The 20,141-nt window shown below is 41.9% G+C and overlaps 1 pseudogene; it reads left to right on the forward strand.

The window, feature by feature from the left end:
• Positions 1-3,981: 3,981 nt before the first annotated feature.
• LOC137209033 (protein LTO1 homolog pseudogene) lies at positions 3,982-12,394 on the forward strand (annotated as a pseudogene).
• Positions 12,395-20,141: the final 7,747 nt, after the last annotated feature.

Consider the following 20,141-nt stretch of genomic DNA (forward strand, 5'->3'; position numbering starts at 1 on the left):
AAAAACTGGCCAGATTATCACCAGATCTCAGCTCTGGATCCTTTCTGTGTTTTCTTTTCAAGCACTGACATTTCTCTGAATCTTGAGGGAAATGAGCTGAAAAGCTCATCCCAATATTAGGCAGGGTTGAAGGACTATACCAATTTAAGAAGGCCAGTTTTATTATCTTGATTTTCTTTTTCAGTTCTCGAGCATTTTCCTCTGAAGGCATCAGGCTGTGGGGTGACCAGTTTGCATTTTTTTAATAAGTTAACAAACAAGGGGAAAGAGACAATTGAGAAGTTAAAAAATGATAGGGAAAAACAACTCAAAGAGTGGTGGGTGAGAGGAAGGAGGAAAAAAGAGGCAAAGGAGGTGAAGGCTGGCACTTCTCAGTTCCTGCTATCAGAGGAAGTTGGGAAAACAGGTGAGCAGCTGGTGGACACTGTCATGTGGGGGGGGGCCATCATTACATCAGAACCTACCATTTCTCCTCCCCATCCTAATTTCTATTTTCCTCTGATTCAAATTTGTTAGAATCTGTGCAATAAAGTGTTTGCAGTCTTATTTCCCCTGAGAAATTCCCTACGGATGTCACAATTGTACATCGAACAAATATTTATACTTATGCAGTTGCATAACATTGAAATAAGAATTTAGCATTAAAAAAAAACCCTGTTTACTAGAATTGAAGGATACTTTAGATTAATCCAAAACTACAGATTGATTTGCCTAATAGTAATATTAAATTTTTCCCATGATGCTAATTATTCCAGGGATATACCAGAGCAAGCTTGACTTAATCTGAAACCTAAACTGTATTGCTTTTAAAACATGTCAACCACAGTGCAATCAAGGAAAACAACTTCTTGTTTAAACAAAACAAAACAAAAAACAAAGGAGAATAGAGTAAACTCAATTTTGTGAGTAAACAATTCTGTGGTGCATTTTACTTGTTTTATTTTATTTTTACACTTATTTTACCCCTCCTTGTACTTCCAAGCTTGAATTATGAGTACACTTCTCAAAATATTTTAAGCAAATGAAAAAATATTCATCACACCATTAAAACAAATATCCCCAAATATCTTCTATGGTCACAGTTTTCATATCTGAACATTTAAATATAACTCTGTGTATGACCAGTAATGCTTGTTTTTTTTTCAATCATTTCTAATTTGAACTTGTAAAACACAGAATTTTTCTATTTTTGAAAAATTGTCTAAAAAAAATAAGAACAAGCCTTTCTCTTCAATGTTACACATAAAGGACCTTCTTTGTCACCTTCTCTCCCGGAATGGTAACAAGCTGACCCTACCTTCCCTTCTCTAAACAAGGCAATGATGGTTCATGCAGGAAATTCAAATCTGGCCAGAGGCAGCCCAGTGATTTTCCAGATGGAGGCAAAGGGAGAAAGCTGAGAAGCTCTGGGTATCTGCAGTCCGCAGAGCTGGGAGAAGTCGGCCACCCAGTGGAGGATGGAGGCCATGACGGTTACTTGTAATAGTTTGGTGCAGGTCTTTTGGGACATCAAGAACTGCTTCTACGGGGTCCTGAGTCATAGCTTCCATTCGAGACATGGTGTACTATCGGGAAAATGCCAACAACAAGCATCCATACTTAAACCCAAGACACAAAATGTTCTATAAATGACAACTATGCAGTAGCGCCCTATATAAGAGCATAAAGTAGTACCACATAAAGTACTGAGTGTTTAACAAATCCTGTCTCATTTCTACAGTGATTACCAATGTATTCTGTGTGTCTTTTCCTACTCAATAGTGAAAACAAGGTGGGAAGGATATTTATCCCCCATTATTATGATTAAAGTTGTACTTTTTCAGTATCTGCAGAGAATATTTTTCATCTGTTCAGATCCATGCGATAATGTACCTCAGTTTATGGCTCTCTTTCAAAAGTGACTGACATGTTCAAGCAAAGTTAAGGGATCGGCAAATATGGGCAGAAGACCTAAATAGACATTTCTCCAAAGAAGATATACAGATTGCCAACAAACACATGAAAGGATGCTCAATCTCACTAATCATTAGAGAAATGCAATTCAAAACCACAATGAGGTACCACCTTATACCGGTCAGAATGGCCATCATCAAAACATCTACAAACAATAAATGCTGGAGAGGGTGTGGAGAAAAGGGAACCCTCTTGCACTATTGGTGGGAATGTAAATTGATACAGCCACTATGGAGAACAGTATGGAGGTTCCTTAAAAAACTAAAAATAGAGCTACCATACAACCCAGCAATCCCACTACTGGCCATATACCCTGAGGAAACCATAATTCAAAAACAGTCATGTACCACAATGTTCATTGCAGCTCTATTTACAATAGCCAGGATATGGAAGCAACCTAAGTGTCCATCGACAGATGAATGGATAAAGAAGATGTGGCACATATATACAATGGAATATTACTCAGCCATAAAAGAAACGAAACTGAGTTATTTGTAGTAAGGTGGATGGACCTAGAGTCTGTCATACAGAGTGAAGTAAGTCAGAAAGAGAAAAACAAATACTGTATGCTAACACATATATATGGAATCTATTTTTTCTAAAAAAAAAATGGTTCTGAAGAACCTAGGGGCAGGACAGGAATAAAGACGCAGACGTAGAGAATGGACTTGAGGACATGGGGAGTGGGAAGGGTAAGCTGGGACGAAGTGAGAGAGTGGCATGGACATATATACACTACCAAATGTAAAATAGCTAGCTAGTGGGAAGCAGCCACATAGCACAGGGAGATCAGCTTGGTGCTTTGTGACCACCTAGAGGGGTGGGATAGGGAGGGTGGGAGGGAGACGCAAGAGGGAGGAAATATGGGATATATGTATATGTATAGCTGATTCACTTTGTTATAAAGTAGAAACTAGCACACCATTGTAAAGCAATTATACTCCAATAAAGATGTAAAAAAAAAAAAAAAAAGTTAAGGGATCTGGACCTAGAGCCCAGGCCAGGCCGCCCATATACATTCGTGCTCTCTTCTTTTGGTTTCTTTTGTCACATTATTCCAGTTTGCTTTATGTTTTAAATGATTGTTTTTCAGGTACACATACAGGCATCTATTTGAAGGCATCAGTTCCACCCCTTCCCACCTCCAGTCCTGGTCCAGGTAGAGGTAACTCCCCGTATGTCTGTCAGCTGTTTCTCTGAGTAAAATGCTTCTGCTGCTATTTTCAGATCTGCGGGGGGCAGACTGCCTCAGTTTGGGTTCCCTCAGAAGTAGACCATGAGACAAGGATTCAAGAGCAGGATGGGGAAGTAAGATGAGGTGGGGAAGGCAGCCAGGAAAGGGTACATCACCAAACCAGCTGCCACTGTGGGCACCTGGAGCTAGACCCCAGGGCAAAATGGAGCCAGTGGACAACGGAGCCCAGGATCACTGGTTTAGGGCTGCTCCTGTCAGCAAAGTGAGTTCTGGCAGGCAAAACCCGGGAGCAAAGAAATGCAGAAGCTGGCAACTGGACACAGAGCTGCTGTGTGCTGCCATGGGCAGGACCAGGTGTCTGGGCAGGGCACTGGTTGCACCCACTACAGCCATCGTACCTAGATGAGCAAGTCCCTAGCACACACCCTACTTCCCCTTCCCATCCTCCCAATACCACCATTTTTTAATCCTTCTTTGGAAATCCTTGTAACTTTCAGTATATACTAACAGCTTTCTTTTTTGTTCCATCCACAATAGGCAGCATCTCATCCTCTAAGATGAAGACTTGCAGACACCACCCCACCGCCCAGCCTCCCACCTCTCAACTTCTGATTATATTTTCTTTCTCAGTTGCATTGTTCTATAGCTATACTAAGTCCTGGGAGTTCAGCCTATAGTTTAATTTTAAAAGTGCATTTAAAGCAAAGCCTGACGCCATGTCTTGCCTGCTGTCTGCTGCACACGGGATCATCTGAGAGCTCCTGGAAGCCATTGCTCTACCAGGACACTAACGGTCACACAACTAACACAAGAGTGACTGAGGAAGGCGGAAGATGGCGGAAGAGTAAGACGCGGAGATCACCTTCCTCCCCACAGATACACCAGAAATACATCTACACGTGGAACAACTCCTACAGAACACCTACTGAAGGCTGGCAGAAGACCTCAGACCTCCCAAAAGGCAAGAAACTCCCCACATACCTGGGTAGGGCAAAAGAAAAAAAGAAAAAACAGAGACAAAAGAATAGGGACGGCACCTGCACCAGTGGGAGGGAGCTGTGAAGGAGGAAAAGTTTCCACACACTAGGAAGCCCCTTCGCGGGCGGAGACTGCGGGAGGCGGAGGGGGGAGCTTCGAAGCCGCGGAGGAGTGCACAGCAACGGGTGCGGAGGGCAAAGCGGGGAGATTCCCGCACAGAGGATCGGTGCCGACCAGCACTCACCAGCCCGAGAGGCTTGTCTGCTCACCCGCCGGGGCGGGCGGGGCTGCGAGCTGAGGCTCTGAGGCTCGCGTTTCGGTTTTGGATGGAGCGCAGGGAGAGGACTGGGGTTGGCGACTTGAACATAGCCTGAAGGGGTTAGTGCACCACGGCTAGCCGGGAGGGAGTCCGGGGAAAAGTCTGCACCTGCCGAAGAGGCAGGAGACTTTTCCTTCCCTCTTTGTTTCCTGGGGCGTGAGGAGAGGGGTTTAAGAACGCTGCTTAAAGGAACTCCAGAGACGGGCGCGAGCCGCGGCTAAAAGCGCGAAACCCAGAGACGGGCGCGAGCCGCGGCCGAAAGCGCGGACCCCAGAGACGGGCGCTAGCCGCGGCTGAAAGCGCGGAATCCAGAGACGGGTGCGAGCCGCGGCCGAAAGCGCGGAATCCAGAGACGTGCGCGAGCCGCGGCCGAAAGCGCGGAATCCAGAGACGGGCGTGAGCCGCGGCTGAAAGCGCGGAATCCAGAGACGGGCGCGAGCCGCGGCTAAAAGCGCGGACCCCAGAGGCGGGCGGGAGACGTTAAGGCTGCTGCTGCCGCCACCAAGGGGCCTGTGTGCGAGCACAGGTCACTCTCCACACCCCTCTTCCGCGGAGCCTGTGCAGCCCGCCACTGCCAGGTTCCCGGGATCCAGGGACAACTTCCCCGGGAGAACGCACAGCGCGCCTCAGGCTGGTGCAAGGTCACGCCGGCCTTTGCCACCGCAGGCCCGCCCCGCACTCCGTGCCCCTCCCTCCCCGCCGGCCTGAGTGCGCCAGAGCCCCCGAATCAGCGGCTCTTTTAACCCCATCCTGTCTGAGCAAAAAACAGATGCCCTCCAGCGACCTACACGCAGTGGCAGGGCCAAATCCAAAGCTGAGCCCTGGGAGCTGTGAGAACGAAGAAGAGAAAGGGAAATCTCTCCCAGCAGCCTCAGAAGCAGCGGATTAAAGCTCCACAATCAACTTGATATACCCTGCATCTGTGGAATACCTGAATAGACAACCAATCATCCCAAATTAAGGAAGTGGACTTTAGGAGCAAGATCTATGATTTTTTCCCTTTTCCTCTTTTTGTAAATGTGTATGTGTATGCTTCTGTGTGAGATCTTGTCTGTATAGTCTTGCTTCCACCATTTGTCCTAGGGTATCCATGTTTTTTTAAAAAATTTTCTTTCTTAATAATTAATTTTAATAACGTTATTATACTTTACCTTCTTTCTTTCTTTCTTTCTTTCTTTCTTTCTTTCTTTCTTTCTTTCTTTCTTTCTTTCTTTCTTTCTTTCTTTCTTTCCTTCCTTTCTTCCCTCCTTTAGACAACGAATCATCCCAAATAGAGGAGGTGGTCTCTGACAGCAAGATTTATGATTTTTCCCCATTTACCTCTTTTAGTGAGGGTGTATGTGTATGCTTCTGTGTAAGATTTTGTCTGTATAGCTTTGCTTCCAACATTTGTTCTAAGGTTCAATCCGTCCCTTTTTTTTTTTTGTTCTAAATAAGAATTTTTTAATTAAATAACTTTATTATACTTTATTTTATTTTTACTGTATCTTCTTTCTTTCTGTCTTTTTTTCTTCTTTCCCTCCTTCCTTCCTTCCTCCCTCCCTCCCTCCCTCCTTTCTTTCCTTCTTGCCTTCTTTCCTTCTTTGCTTGTTTCTTTCTTTCTTCCTTCCTTCCTACCCTCCTTTCCTTCTTTCTTTCCTCATACTTCTAATTCCCTCTACTTTTTCTCCCTTTTATCCTGAGACGTGTGGATGAAAAGTTTTTGGTGCTCCAGCCAGGAGGCAGGGCTCTGCCTCTGAGGTAGGAGAGCCAACTTCAGGACACTGGTCAACAAGAGACCTCCCAGCTCCACATAATATCAAACGGCGAAAATCTCCCACAGACCTCCATCTTAACACCAGCACCCAGCTTCACTCAACGACCAGCAAGCCACAGAGCTGGAAAACCTATGCCAAACAACTAGCAAAACAGGAACACAACCCCACCCATTAGCAGAGAGGCTGCCTAAAATCATAATAAGGCCACAGACACACCAAAACACACCACCAGACGTGAACCTGCCCACTAGAGAGACAAGATCCAGCCTCATCCACCACAACACAGGCACTAGTCCCCTCCACCAGGAAGTCTACACAACCCACTGAACCAACCTTAGCCACTGGAGACAGACATCAAAAACAGGAGGAACTACGAACCTGCAGCCTGCAAAAAGGAGACCCCAAACACAGTAAGATAAGCAAAATGAGAAGACAGAAAAACACACAGCAGATAAAGGAGCAAGATAAAAATGCACCAGACCTAACAAATGAGGAGGAAATAGGCAGTCTACCTGAAAAAGAATTCAGAATAATGATAGTAAGGTTGATCCGAAATCTTGGAGATAGAATGGACAATAGATTGGACAAAATGCAAGAATCAGTTAACAAGGACCTAGAAGAACTAAAGATGAAACAAGCAACGATGAACAACACAATAAATGAAATTAAAAGTACTCTAGATGGGATCAATAGCAGAATAACTGAGGCAGAAGAACGGATAAGTGACCTGGAAGATAAAATAGTGGAAATAACTACTGCAGAGCAGAATAAAGAAAAAAGAATGAAAAGAACTGAGGAAAGTCTCAGAGACCTCTGGGACAACATTAAACGCACCAACATTCGAATTATAGGGGTTCCAGAAGAAGAAGAGAAAAAGAAAGGGACTGAGAAAATATTTGAGGAGATTATAGTTGAAAACTTCCCTAATATGGGAAAGGAAATAGTTAATCAAGTCCAGGAAGCACAGAGAGTCCCATACAGGATAAATACAAGGAGAAATACGCCAAGACACATATTAATCAAACTGTCAAAAATTAAATACAAAGAAAGCATATTAAAAGCAGCAAGGAAAAAACAACAAATAACACATAAGGGAATCCCCATAAGGTTAACAGCTGATCTCTCAGCAGAAACCCTACAAGCCAGAAGGGAGTGGCAGGACATACTGAAAGTGATGAAGGAGAAAAACCTGCAGCCAAGACTACTCTACCCAGCAAGGATCTCATTCAGATTTGATGGAGAAATTAAAACCTTTACAGACAAGCAAAAGCTGAGAGAGTTCAGCACCACCAAACCAGCTTTACAACAAATGCTAAAGGATCTTCTCTAGGCAAGAAACACAAGAGAAGGAAAAGACCTATAATAACGAACCCAAAACAATTTAGAAAATGGGAATAGGAACATACATATCGATAATTACCTTAAATGTAAATGGACTAAATGCTCCCACCAAAAGACACAGATTAGCTGAATGGATACAAAAACAAGACCCTTATATATGCTGTCTACAAGAGACCCACTTCAGACCTAGAGACACATACAGACTGAAAGTAAGGGGATGGAAAAAGATATTCCATGCAAATGGAAACCAAAAGAAAGCTGGAGTAGCAATTCTCATATCAGACAAAATAGACTTTAAAATAAGGACTATTAAAAGAGACAAAGAAGGACACTACATAATGATCAAGGGATCGATCCAAGAAGAAGATATAACAATTGTAAATATTTATGCACCCAACATAGGAGCACCTCAATACATAAGGCAAATACTAACAGCCATAAAAGGGGAAATCGACAGTAACACATTCATAGTAGGGGACTTAAACACCCCACTGTCACCCATGGACAGATCATCCAAAATGAAAATAAATAAGGAAACACAAGCTTTAAATGATACATTAAACAAGATGGACTTAATTGATATTTATAGGACACTCCATCCAAAAACAACAGAATACACATTTTTCTCAAGTGCTCATGGAACATTCTCCAGGATAGATCATATCTTAGGTCACAAATCAAGCCTTGGTAAATTTAAGAAAATTGAAATTGTATCAAGTATCTTTTCTGACCACAACGCCATGAGACTAGATACCAATTACAGGAAAAGGTCTGTAAAAAATACAAACACATGGAGGCTAAACAATACACTACTTAATAATGAAGTGATCACTGAAGAAATCAAAGAGGAAATCAAAAAATACCTAGAAACAAATGACAATGGAGACACAACGACCCAAAACCTGTGGGATGCAGCAAAAGCAGTTCTAAGGGGGAAGTTTATAGCAATACAAGCCCACCTTAAGAAGCAGGAAGCATCTCGAATAAACAACCTAACCTTGCACCTCAAGCAATTAGAGAAAGAAGAACAAAAAAACCCCAAAGCTAGCAGAAGGAAAGAAATCATAAAAATCAGATCAGAAATAAATGAAAAAGAAATGAAGGAAACAATAGCAAAGATCAATAAAACTAAAAGCTGGTTCTTTGAGAAGATAAACAAAATAGATAAACCACTAGCCAGACTCATCAAGAAAAAAAGGGAGAAGACTCAAATCAATAGAATTAGAAATGAAAAAGGAGAGGTAACAACTGACACTGCAGAAATAAAAGAGATCATGAGAGATTACTACAAGCAACTCTATGCCAATAAAATGGACAATCCGGAAGAAATGGACAAATTCTTAGAAATGCACAACCTGCCAAGACTGAATCAGGAAGAAATAGAAAATATGAACAGACCAATCACAAGCACTGAAATTGAAACTGTGATTAAAAATCTTCCAACAAAGAAAAGCCCAGGACCAGATGGCTTCACAGGCGAATTCTATCAAACATTTAGAGAAGAGCTAACACCTGTCCTTCTCAAACTCTTCCAAAATATAGCAGAGGGAGGAACACTCCCAAACTCCTTCTACGAGGCCACCATCACCTTGATACCAAAACCAGACAAGGATGTCACAAAGAAAGAAAACTACAGGCCAATATCACTGATGAACATAGATGCAAAAACCCTCAACAAAATACTAGCAAACAGAATCCAACAGCACATTAAAAGGATCATACACCATGATCAAGTGGGGTTTATTCCAGGAATGCAAGGATTCTTCAATATACGCAAATCTATCAATGTGATAAACCATATTAACAAATTGAAGGAGAAAAACCATATGATCATCTCAATAGATGCAGAGAAAGCTTTTGACAAAATTCAACACCCATTTATGATAAAAACCCTACAGAAAGTAGGCATAGAGGGAACTTTCCTCAACATAATAAAGGCCATATATGACAAGCCCACAGCAAACATCATCCTCAATGGTGAAAAACTGAAAGCATTTCCACTAAGATCAGGAACAAGACAAGGTTGCCCACTCTCACCACTCTTATTCAACATAGTTTTGGAAGTTTTAGCCACAGCAACCAGAGAAGAAAAGGAAATAAAAGGAATCCAAATCGGAAAAGAAGAAGTAAAGCTGTCACTATTTGCAGATGACATGATCCTATACATAGAGAACCCTAAAGATGCTACCAGAAAACTACTAGAGCTAATCAATGAATTTGGTAAAGTGGCAGGATACAAAATTAATGCACAGAAATCTCTGGCATTCCTATACACTAATGATGAAAAATCTGAAAGTGAAATCAAGAAAACACTCCCATTTACCATTGCAAAAAAAGAATAAAATATCTAGGAATAAACCTACCTAAGGAGACAAAAGACCAGTATGCGGAAAATTATAAGACACTGATGAAAGAAATTAAAGATGATACAAATAGATGGAGAGATATACCATGTTCTTGGATTGGAAGAATCAACATTGTGAAAATGACTCTACTACTCAAAGCAATCTATAGATTCAATGCAATCCCTATCAAACTGCCACTGGCATTTTTCACAGAACTAGAACAAAAAATTTCGCAATTTGTATGGAAACACAAAAGACCCCGAATAGCCAAAGCAATCTTGAAAACGAAAGAAGGAACTGGAGGAATCAGGCTCCCTGACTTCAGACTATACTACAAAGCTACAGTTATCAAGACGGTATGGTACTGGCACAAAAACAGAAAGATAGATCAATGGAACAGGATAGAAAGCCCAGAGATAAACCCATGCACATATGGACACCTTATCTTTGATAAAGGTGGCAGTAATGTACAGTGGAGAAAGGACAGCCTCTTCAATAAGTGGTGCTGGGAAAACTGGACAGGTACATGTAAAAGTATGAGATTAGATCACTCCCTAACACCATACACAAAAATAAACTCAAAATGGATTAAAGACCTAAATATAAGGCCAGAAACTATCAAGCTCTTAGAGGAAAACATAGGCAGAACACTCTATGACATAAATCACAGCAAGATCCTTTCTGACCTACCTCCTAGAGTAATGGAAATAAAAACAAAAATAAACAAATGGGACCTAATGAAACTTCAAAGCTTTTGCACAGCAAAGGAAACCATAAACAAGACCAAAAGACAACCTTCAAAATGGGAGAAAATATTTGCAAATGAAGCAACCGACAAAGGATTAATCTCCAAAATTTACAAGCAGCACATGCAGCTCAATAACAAGAAAACAAACAACCCAATCCAAAAGTGGGCAGAAGACCTAAATAGACATTGCTCCAAAGAAGATATACAGACTGCCAACAAACACATGAAAGAATGCTCAACATCATTAATCATTAGAGAAATGCAAATCAAAACTACAATGAGATATCATCTCACACCAGTCAGAATGGCCATCATCAAAAAATCTAGAAACAATAAATGCTGGAGAGGGTGTGGAGAAAAGGGAACCCTCTTGCACTGCTGGTGGGAATGTGAATTGGTTCAGCCACTATGGCGAACAGTATGGAGGTTCCTTAAAAAACTACAAATAGAACTACCATATGACCCAGCAATCCCACTACTGGGCATATACCCTGAGAAAACCATAATTCAAAAAGAGTCATGTACCAAAATGTTCATTGCAGCTCTATTTACAATAGCCCGGAGATGGAAACAACCTAAGTGCCCATCATCGGATGAATGGATAAAGAAGATGTGGCACATATATACAATGGAATATTACTCAGCCATAAAAAGAAACGAAATTGAGCTATTTGTAATGAGGTGGATAGACCTAGAGTCTGTCATACAGAGTGAAGTAAGTCAGAAAGAGAAAGACAAATACCGTATGCTAACACATATATATGGAATTTAAGAAAAAAAATGTCATGAAGAACCTAGGGGTAAAGCAGGAATAAAGACGCAGACCTCCTAGAGAACGGACTTGAGGTTATGGGGAGGGGGAAGGGTGAGCTGTGACAGGGCGAGAGTCATGGGCATATACACACTAACAAACGTAGTAAGGTAGATAGCTAGTGGGAAGCAGCCGCATGGCACAGGGATATTGGCTCGGTGCTTTGTGACAGCCTGGAGGGGTGGGATAGGGAGGGTGGGAGGGAGGGAGACGCAAGAGGGAAGACATATGGGAACATATGTTTATGTATGACTGGTTCACTTTGTTATAAAGCAGAAACTAACACACCATTGTAAAGCAATTATACCCCAATAAAGATGTTAAAAAAATAAATAAATAAAAAAATAAAAGTGCATTTAGGCGTCCGTGCCCAAGCCTCGCGGGTCTGCGGCCGCAGCGCCAGGTGCCGGAGCTCGAGGGGCGTGGTTTGTGGTCGGGCCGGCTGCCGGCCCGGGAGTCAGGACATGTTCGACGCCATCGTGATGGCGGATGAGAGGTTTCACGAGGAAATGTATCAGGAAGGCTATGAAGAAGGAAGTAGTTTGGGTATGATTGAAGGAAGACAGTATGGCACGTTACATGGAGCTAAAATCGGATCTGAGATCGGGTGCTACCAAGGTTTTGCTTTTGCTAGGAGATGTCTCCTGCACGGTTCCGCCACTGAGAAAGACAGCAAAAAGATGAAGGTCTTAGAATCGTTGATTGGAATGATTCAGAAATTCCCTTATGCTGACCCTACTTATGATAAACTTCACGAAGACTTAGACAGAATTAGAGGGAAATTTAAGCAGCTTTGTTCATTACTAAACGTTCAGCCCGACTTTAAAATTAGTGCAGAAGGTTCCAGACTTTCATATTGAGGATGACAGATGCACAAAGACGAAACATCAAGGAACAGATGTTCGTATGTTAAGTGTTTAAAAATGTGATTAAAGGCAAAACAATGATGGGGGATTCATTGTTTTGCAGGGAGGGTTCCAGCTTGGCCTGTGAACAGGCTTCCTTCCCCCGAGGTCTGCTGGGTCGCCTCGGTGCCCCCCATGGGGCCCCTCCACACAAGCCCGTCCTTTGTTGGGCCCTGTCTGCTCTGCTGTGTGAACATGGCCCTGGCAGAACCCTCGCAGGGCTGCTCTTCTCTGGTCCAGGGTCCAGGCCGCTGGCTCACGGGTTCTCATCACCTGGCAGGCCTGGCTGGATCTAGACTCCGGTTGGCTCTGGATAGGATAAACCTCCCCTTTACCCCCTGGGCTTTGGTCAGTGCTCAGAGGTACAGTTTTTTAAAAAATGAGAGCCACAGGGTTGACACGAAGCAGGTTAATGGGAAGGAGTGATGGGTTCTGTGACATTTATTGACCCTTGAGATGTGCCAGTTCTGTGACCTGCTTCTCATGTTTTATTTAAGTCCCTTCAGGAATCCATGAGGTGGGCGTTATTCCCGTCTTATAGATGAGGAAACTGAGGCCCAAGAGACTGCCTGATCCAAGGGCACTGGGCGGCAGAGCTGGGACTCCAGCCCTGTCTCCTGGTGCCCGCTCTGGAACGCACAGTCACACCCACAGGCTTGGGGTTCCTGCTTGTAGGTCCCTGCTATGCCCCGTGGAGTCCTGGGGCATCATCCCCTGTGGCCATGGACGTGGGCATCTGGCTGAGAGGAGAGGCCAGCCCAGTCCCCAGGGAGCCAGGACGTGCTCTTCCTGTGTCCCCTGGTGGGTGGGGCTCTGCAGCATCAAAAATGGTCAAGAGGAGGAGACTTTAAGGCCACCCTTCTATGTGCAGAAACTTAGGAGCCTTACTGCAGCCTTCCTTTTAGTGTGAGTTTTTCTGTCTTCTGCCGGACTTAAAAGGCATCATCTGTACATACCGTGCGGCCTCAGATGCCCCTTTGTCACAGACACCAGCAGCGCTTATCTCTGGCTAGTGGGATGGAGGGGCTTTTGTTGTCATTTTCCTGGGTGGATTTTTGTGCTCCCTAAACTATCTGTTTGGATAATGTATTATTTTTATAATTGGAGAAAAAATAAACAGCATATTTTAAAGCAAAAAATAAGTGCATTTATGTGACTACACAGTATTTTTCACTGCAGAGCTGGTGTTCACTATAATTACATTTCTTTTGTATTCAGTCTTTTCCATTTTTCCTGAAGTTTCTGTCTTTTAATGTTCTTGCACTTTTTGCCTCTGTTTCATAATGACATTTTTCGTTAACCTCTTCTGCCCATCAGGGATCAGGTGTTCTGTTGAACCCCTCTTCTCTGTGGAGTTTCTTTGCAGTGCCCTCCATGGTGCTGCTCCAGTCTGGATTCCTTCTCTCTGCACCTATTGTCAGCCTCAGACTTCCTGACACTGCTTTCCCTGGTTGGATCCACTGTTGCCTATATCCCGTTCTCCTTTTTTTCTTGGTATATTTACTCCCTAGTTTTACTTGAATATATCCTAAGAAATAATGTGCGGGAAGTAAACTTCCTTTCACTTTGGAAATTTATTGTTCTCATCTTCAGTTTAGTAAACAGTTGCATTGCTTTTGACTCTAGGTTATCACTTTTCTACTTTCTAGGGATACAGCTGCAAAATCTGATGCATTTTGATTCTTATTCCTTTGCAGATGGTCTGTGTTTCCTCCTCCATTTTGGAAGCTTTTAAGATCTTTTCTCTTTACCCTTGGTGTTCTGAACTTTGCAATGGTGGGTCTAGATGTGTGTGCTGCCAGAGGTGCTTCCAAAGGCAGAGGCACAGGGAGAAATACCCTGGCTTCCCTCTTCCTCTGCCCCCCAGTCTCTTGCCAGTGCCCCCACTGGCCAGCTCCCCCTGGGAGCAGGCAGACATGAGAGCCTGGGAAACATTACCTGGAGGAGTCACATCTAGGAATACAGAGCAGGGCAGGGGAAGGGCAAGGGCAAGGGATAAATCTGAAGGCAGACAAGCCCAGGACCAGGGCAATTAAGATGACAAAATGTCATACAGAATACAATCTCACTTTGCTTTTTATGGTTTTAAAGGTTATAAAAGTAAAACATATTAGTTGTACAAATTTAAACAATATGTAGGTCTCCATTAAAAAGTGAAAGTCCTCATGCACAGCCCACCCATGATACTCCCTGCCCCCAGGGAATAACACTGTGGGTTTCAGTAGAGATCCTATCTGTGCATTTACAAGCTTTATAGACACAGGCTCATGTGATATGTACATAACACATTCTCACTGTTTCTTTTACATCCCCTTTGCTCAATTCTGTCAGGCTGATTAAGTTCTCATGTTTCCTTTGTCTTCTTTAAGTAGATTAGAAATTATACAGCTATTTTACAGTTTTGACTCAAATAGTTCAATGAAATATTCTATATAAAAATATGTATGTATATATAAAATATGATGTGTCTCCATCACTCAGCCTAAGATGTAACAGTATTGCTGAAGTATCCAGAAAGCCCCCTAAATTATAACCCCCTCCCACCCAACAACAACCACTAATCTGAATGTTGCTTTTCTTAAAACTATATTTTAAACTATATGTTATTTTTAAATACTATACTGGTAACTAATTGTGGTGGGTTTTTTAAACTTATATGAAAGGTGACATATCATAAGTATTCTTATACAACTTGCAATTTTTATTCAATGTTATGACTTTTTGTTAGATTCAAACATATTGCTATGAAACTATAAAATATTATCAAGAAAATTTTTTTTAATTCATAAATGGAGAGAGATACCTTCTCTTCTGACATCTTAAGAAAGATGTCATTTCTCCCCAAATTAATCTATAGATTCAATGTAATCCCAATCAAATTGCCAGCAGGCTTCACTGTAGACATTGACAAGCTGATTCCAATATTCATATGGAAATGCAAAGGATCTAGAATAGCCAAAACAACTTTGAAAAAGAAGAACAAGTTTGGATAATTTACAGTACTTGATTTCAAGACTTATGAAGCCACGGTAATGAAGACAGTGTGGCATTAAAATACACAAATAGATCAACAGAACAGAATAGGGTCCAACAATTGACCCACATATATATGGACAACTGATTTTCAACAAAGGTACAAAGGTGGTTCAGTAGAGAAAGAATAGTCCTTTCAACAAATGGTACCAGAACAATTGAATACTAATATGCAAAAGCTAGAACTTCAATCCATACCTTGCACCATACACAGAAATTAATTCCAAACAGATGATAGATCTAAATTCAAGGCCTTTAAACTACAAAATTTCTAGAAGAAAACACAGGAGAAAATGTTCTTAAAATTTGAAGAAAATCTTAAAAGCTAAGAAATTTTTCTTAGATATAATACTATGATTCAAAAAGAACAAATTGATAAATTGGACTACATCAAAACTAAAAACTGCTCTTCAAAGACATAGCTAAGAGAGTGGAGAGACAATCACCAGATTGGGATATACCTGAAAAAGGACCTTCATACACAATATATAGAGAGAACTCTCACTACTCCAAAATAAGGCAAACAACCCCCCAGAATGGTCAAAATATCTGAAAAGACACTTAACCATGATGAAACTTATAATTTGATAAGCCTTGACATATGTATACACTCATAAACACAGTTTTTACCAAAACTGGTGGCAAAAAAAAGCGCATATCTTGAGGGAAATGTACATTAAAACCACAATAAGATACCATAACTCCTATTAGAGTGGCTAAAATTGAGAAATATCCAGAAAGGCAAGGATGTGGAACAAGTGGGACAATCATGCCACTCCTAGGTATTTACCCAAGAGAAATTAAAAACACATGCCCATATACAGCTTGTACATAAATGTTCATAGCGGCTTATCTGTAATAGCCGAAACTGGAAACAGTGCTAATGCTCATCAATAGGTCAGTGTCCATAAGCAAATAGTAGAATATCCCTATAATGGAACACTACTCAGCAATAAAAAGGAATGGACTATTGACACATATAACACCACAAAGGAACCAGTATGCGGAGTCAAAGAAGCCAGACATTTATATGAAATCCTATAAAATGCAAGCTAATCTATAGTGATAACAAGGAAGCAGATAAGTGATTTCCTGGGCAACAGGAAACTTTTAGGGGTGACGGTATGTGCATCATCTTGATTGTGTTTATGGGTAAATAGATACGTCAACACATCAAATTATACACTTTAAATATGAGTAGTTTATCGAATGTCAATTATACGTCAAGAAGGCCATGTAAAAAATATGACTTTCGAAGACTCAACTTATGTCTAAGAAGATCTGCTTGAGAAGTTACAATGTCTCCTTACTAAAAATTAGTTTACTTTTGTTCTTCCAAACAAGTTTATTAAATTTGTAACTTCCTCCTTAATCTGTATTACTTTGTACATATTATATATGCAATTGGTATGAGGTACATACTTATTGGCTCACTTTGGAAATCCTGGAGGTTCCATAAAAATACCTGGCTTTGCTCTAAGAAATATGCACTGCAATAGATGACTCCTCCCATAGCAGGGAAAAGCCTCGACAGTTCATTCTAACATTAAATTGGCAATTATGTACATGTGTCCATTTAAGTTACCCAACCAAGGCTGTCAGTATCCTCCTAAGGGCCGCAATCAACAAGGATACAGAGACCATCGCCCACCCCAGTTAAAGTCACCATTCTATTGCCTGGCAAAAAATGATTTCCCTCAGAAGGAGCATATACCATTTGGATTACACTTTATGAGAGTCAAGAGTATAAACTTTGGACCTAAAAGGCTGAAGTAAACTTGGCCTTACCTCACTTTGTAGATCATCTTAATTTGAATCATCTGAAACTGAACAATCGTATCTGGTCCTAAGTGAAAAGCTAATGCAAGATAGGCCATAGTGGGCTTCCCTGGTGGCGCAGTGGTTGAGAGTCCGCCTGCCGATGCAGGGGACACGGGTTCATGCCCTTGTCCAGGAAGATCCCACATGCCGCGGAGCGGCTGGGCCCGTGAGCCATGGCCGCTGAGCCTGCGCGTCCGGAGCCTGCCGCAACGGGAGGAGCCACAACAGTGAGAGGCCCGCGTACCGGTGAAAAAAAAAAAAAAAAAAGGCCATAGTGTTAAAATTAAAAAATTAAATCAATAACTAGGAACTAACAGTTTATACTTTGGGAATGGTGGTCTTTGGGCTGCTGTGGGTAAAGCTCCCATGACCAGCACCCTCGAAGCCTTGCTCTGTGGGCCAGGTGTCACTATTTTACTGGTCCTGTGCTATCACCACCACAGGTAAAAATCAGCCTTCCCATTTCACTTTGCATTGATTGCATGATGGAACAAATACAAGGATCTACTTAAAGAGTTTTGTAACTCCTCTGTTCCCAGTCAGTAAGACAAAGGGTAAATTATGGCAAGAAATCCTTGGAAAATACTGTTCCTTTGGGCTGAGGCTCCTAGCCATTTGCTATATGACTATCCAACCACCTGGGAAAGGAAGAGCTTGATTGTACGAGTGTTCCCAAAGGCTGTGCTGTTTGCTTTTAAAGAGAGAATTTATACAAGCTCAACAAGGGAAGGCCTGAAGTGGGCTGCCAAACTCATCAGTCAATTCCCCCTCTCTCTCTCAGAAATTAGGCATGCTTGATACTTGGAAAGTCTATATTAGTGACTAGAGAACCATATTTATGGCCCATGGTGCCCCAAGTGGGCAAATCTATAGCTGAATAACATCATGAGCAATTATCATGGTGATAAATAAGGCTGTCGGTTCACTTCTCACCTTGAGGGCATGTCCACAGCACTGTATTGAACCTTCTTCTCCAGGTCCTTCTTCCTACCCCTCCTGACCAAGGGGAACTCCACTGCTGGGAATTCTGAAAAGGGGAGGGAAATACCTCACCAGGAGTCACCATCTGCTTATAAGTTAATAGTACCATAGAAAAATAGAAAGAACTTCGCCGAATAACATCATCTTGGCCAATGTATGGCTCTTGATGTTCTCAATCTTTGTGCTCATTGCCTTGTAAGAAAAATAAGTGAATTATTAAGGCCTGACAAAGAGAGGAGCATCTCTCATAATCTGGTCAGAAGTCCCTAAAACAATAGCCATACATTTTTACTAGTTAAAGAAAACAAACATATGAAATAGCAAAATTTTCAAACTACAGCAAAATTCTTCAGTTGTTTACTGACTTTTTCCTCTCCTTGATATAGTTTTATTACCTTATGAAAGATTTTCTCATTTTTCTCCAGAAGGGACATCTTTATAAAGAGTAAAGAGGGAAGGGAACAAAATCAGAGGAGGAACAAATCACAAACGGATGGACTTAAAAATTTCTCCTCACCTTCAGTCTGCCTGAAGATTCTTTTACTGCAAAAGCCTCAAGCACCCGAGTCCTTATTACCTGTAAGTCTACACTTGCACCTTATCACCCATGTCTTCTGAGGGCTTACACACATATGCCCTAAATCATCCAAAAACAAAACAGATTTAGAAACAGTTCTAGCTCCGAAGAATCTTATCATCCTTTTCCACATTACAATTAATTTTACCCTCTTCTTTCCATCTCCTCTCTTTCCCATCTCCTTCCATCTCCTTGAAAAGTGTCAGCTCTCAATTATACTGTTGACTTTTCACTCAGGACACTATTTACTGAACCGTCTGGCTGTGAGGCTACATTGCCACATATCAGTAACGTTCTGGGGATTTAGAGATTCAGTAGGCTGAATGATGTGTTGTTTCACGTGAGCAGAGCCCACCACTCTGCGGCACAATAATGCTCATTCCTGAGACACAGAGTACAAGGGGCAGGAGGTGTTTTGAGAGCCAACAGCAAGATAACTGAGTGAAGGACTAATTTGTATTTATTCCGCTTATATGTTCCCTTTCATCTCATTTCAGACAAGGAGGCAGGGCTTTAATATCTCCTTCCCTCAGTGATTTTTAAAAGTGGAAAACAGAAGTCACTTTCAATCAGAGGCTCTTCTGTCTTTTGCAAGCATCTAAGTTACCTGCAGAGAGGATGCCAGGAGTCCCAGAGGATGAGCAGATGGGTGCCTTTAGGAGCAAAAAGGAAAAGGGACAAACCCAGGGCCTGGAAAGGAGACATAGGTTGGTGGATCCTAAGATATGGAGAGATTCACATTCAACTCCTAACCCTTGCAGAATGGAAAGGCCAGACCCCAGGTACAGATGCCCCATGTCTTACCAACTACCCCCATGCCAAGCACAGCACAGCCATGGGGTCCAAGGGACCACACAGGCTGCAACAAAGGGCCCCTTAGCAGCAACTGGTCATGGTAGACCATGACCAGTGTCCATAGGGGCCAAGATCCCAGGTCACTTGCACAACACTGAGTGGTATAGGAGCTTCCAGCTGGATTTAAGCTAATTTAAAGAAAATTCAGAAATGTCACGTTTTGCACATCCCAGTTGGCACACTAAGATTCATGTGGAGACCTCCCCTGGGGGTTGAGTGATGCATATCTGTGGCTGACATTGATTACAGGTTCTGGAATTTAAGCTAATTCATCCTGAACCCATGGTTGTGACTGTATTGTAGAATGGTGTGTAAAAAGATGAGTGTAAACTCTTGGAAAACACACCTGATTAGCAAATACCACGGATCTGCGATAAGGTTAGGTTTGAAAGAGTAATTCATAATGCTTTAAAATCCCTGGCCCTCTTTTAAAAGTAACAAAATACAAATCACTTCTTCAGTTACTATTATCTTGACTTGGTGGAAGTAAATTCAAAGCAAGACAATATCAACTAACAAAAA

This window comes from Pseudorca crassidens, chromosome 2 (genome assembly GCF_039906515.1).
Source record: "Pseudorca crassidens isolate mPseCra1 chromosome 2, mPseCra1.hap1, whole genome shotgun sequence".
In the NCBI taxonomy this organism is placed as follows: domain Eukaryota; kingdom Metazoa; phylum Chordata; class Mammalia; order Artiodactyla; family Delphinidae; genus Pseudorca; species Pseudorca crassidens.